The following is a 3,373-nucleotide window of genomic DNA, read 5'->3' on the forward strand; positions in this document are numbered from 1 at the left end:
CTCCCCAAAATAAAACTGAGGCGCAGACCGAAGCCCGCATGCATTACGACTGGCATGCGAGGAGTTACAGCTAGCAAGGCATGCATTAAGGTTTGCAGGGAGATGCTTTACTGCCTGCAGGGGCCACGATGCCAGTAGTCCAGGGTCTGCCCGCCAGTGTCGCATCCACTCTGGTTTCGGGGTGTTTTGTGTTCTCTCTCTTTGCATCTTTGTGTGTATTCTTTATCTGTCACTGTTGCTGCCAGGTCTCCCTCCTTCGTGAACCAAACTCCCCTGTTGAGGCCGGCCCCCGACACTGATACCCAGAAGATACATCCTTGCTTGCTCTAGTTGAGGAGGACTTAATATACTGCATGCATATCAAGACTACAACCTTCGGTTTGGATTTCACCTCAATATAAAAAAATAAAAATACTCATAACAGGACTAATATATAACACCATGATAAACAGAGAAAAGATTGAAGTGGTCAAAGACGTGATTTGGTTTGGATCCACAATTGATGCTTATAGAAGCAGCTTTCAAGACATCTAACAACATATAGCATTAGGTAAACCTGCTACAAAAGACCTCCATAAGTGTTACAGAGCAAAGATGTCTCTTTGAGGATTAAGATGCACCTGACATGTCATAGTATATACCCTTTGGTTTTTTTCCTGGTTTTACTAATACACACTCTGTGTGCATGTGTGTGTGTGTGGTTTAAATTTGGGACAATACAGACAGCATATTTTTTATGATGTTAAATATCCTCCTCGTATTCTCTACCAAAGTGAAAATGATCCAGGAAGAAAACTCAAGATCAACTGTACCTTTTCCTCCCTGAAAATACTACCAAGCTATGGTATTTTCAGTCATCTCATATGCATGTGAACATTGGACATTTCATAAGGAAGACAGTAAAAAGTTTATGCATTTGAATTATGGTGTTGGAAAATAATATTGTAAGTATCATGAACTGACAGTAGAACAAATAAAACTGTTTTGGAAGAAATGCAGCCAGAATGCTCCTTACCAGTGAGGAGGCCAAGAAGTTGTCTCTAGTACTTTGGACAGGTGATCTGGAAGAACCAACCAGAGAAAATGACATAATGCTTAATGAGGTGAAAGGTGATTGGAAAAGAGGATGACATTAATAAAATGGCTTGACACAGTTGTAATCACAATGAGCTCAAACATAATAATTGCATAGGACCAGGCAGTATTTCATGCATAGAGTCATAATAAGTAGTATCCAACTCATCCACACCTGACAATAACAACAGTTAAGAAAAATGTCTTGATTGGCAGCAAATCATTAATGATTATGCCATATTCTGGTGTCCCATGTGCCATTTGCTAGCTCCTGAGAGGCTATACGTGCATTGGTTAAGAACAAATTCTCAACATTCAAATTTTGGAATTTCAATCCTATGTCTTATGCTTATTTATGCAGTGTCAGTTAAATGCGGACTATTTCTGTGACTATTTCTCAATCTTTAAAATGGACTTAATATGAGTAGTATCTTCTTCATAGGTAACTAAGGATTAAATAAGATTGTAAAGTATAGGTTGGAAAATGTGTATAATTAATATTAGCCATTATCATAATCATCAGTCTACAGTTATTATTATTGTTAATTTCATTTTATTTATAGGATATCATATACCTACTGTATTTCATATGAGGGTTTAAAAATGAAGAAATGTATCAGAATAGGATAAGTTTAAGCATAGATAATTTTCTGTGCTCTATATAAGGAGCTCTGGTAGCATAGTGGTTTTGAATCGGGCTGCTAATCTCAAGGTCAGCAGTTCGAAACTACCAGCTGTTCCGCAGGAGAAAGATGAGGCTTTCTGCTCCCGTAAGGATTTACAGCCTCAGAAACCCTGTATAGGGTCACTATGAGTAGGAACCGCCTCCACGGCACATAACAACAAATATAAGTATGGAGCTCCTGTGTTTTGCACATGGTGTAGTGGTTACAAATCGGGCTGTTAACCTCAAGGTCAGCATTTCGAAACTATCAGCTGTTCCGCAGGACAGGACGCTTTCTGCTCCCGTAAAGATTTACAGCCTCAGAAACCCTGTACAGAGTCACTATGAGTCGGAACCGACTCCATGGCACACAATAACAATGCAGTTGGCCACTAACCAAAAAGTTAACAGTTCAAGTCCACCCAAAGGTGCAAGAGTAGAAAGAATTTGTGATCTGCTTTTTAAAAAATCAGTCCTTAAAAATTCTATGGAGCACTATTCTACTCTGACACACACAGTTTGTCATTAATCAGCATCAGCTCCATGGTAACTGGTTTATATAAGTTACACATTGATTACAGAGATCAATTTACTGAAAAAATGAATAAATTGAAAATATTCTCGTGTCGTCTACATGGGAACTAAACCTCCTAGAGCAGACTTACGTGTAAGTATTACTCAAAATATCGTCTGAGAGAAAAGTGATCTAGGGTTGTGACCAAGAGGAGATAGTTTCATTTGCAATTTAGAATTCAAGATTCCTAGAATGTAAAGGAACCCTTTGGTGCTATAAGATAATCATTGGATTGCTAACTGCAAGGCCTGCAGTTCAAAGTCACCAACTACTCCTTGGAAACACTAGGCAGAATCGCTATGAGTCAGAACCTACTCAATGACACTTAACAACAAGAAAAACAAGAGTTTTAAAGCCATGGTATCACAGCTTAAAGCATTTGACTCTAACAGAAAGGTTGACCATTCAGACCCACCAGGTTCTTTGTAAGAGTATGATGTAGCAGTCAGCTTCTATAAAAATGTGCACCCTCATACAAGAAAAAACAAGTTGTTTGCTGGGGCGCCATCAAAGGAAGCAATCAAGTCCCTTCAGGACAAATCACCCTCCAATGCTGAAAATCAAAGGGAACATGTGAGTAGGCATGTAAGCTTGCTGACAATCACATTGGTCTACAGGTGAGTGAAAGAGGAGGAAAGGCAGCAATGAAGATATGGGCTGAGTTAGACCACATTCCATAGACTCCTGTTGACCTGGAGATGAGTGAGAGAAGAGGAAGGGCTGGTTGGTCCGAAGTATGATAACACCTGGTGACACCTGAGCCCATGGACAAGGGCATAACCACAGAGGGCTACAGCTGTGAGTGAAGCATCCAGCTGATATGAAGTGAAGGGAGATGCATAAGACTGCCCAAACTTGTAGATAGTATCCATTCAAGCCAGCATTAATGGCTTGACGATCAGAACTTGACTAGAGGAAGATAAAAAATAAAGTTTTGATAAAGGAAACAGGTGTAAATTGTTATACTTTGACCTATACTTATGTAGGCACTAGCTCAAAATATCAACTGAGAGGGAAGAAGAAGTCTTCACATCTAGAATCAATCTAATCTCCTCTTTATA

Source organism: Chrysochloris asiatica, unplaced genomic scaffold, assembly GCF_000296735.1.
Source record: "Chrysochloris asiatica unplaced genomic scaffold, ChrAsi1.0 scaffold00049, whole genome shotgun sequence".
NCBI classification, from domain to species: domain Eukaryota; kingdom Metazoa; phylum Chordata; class Mammalia; order Afrosoricida; family Chrysochloridae; genus Chrysochloris; species Chrysochloris asiatica.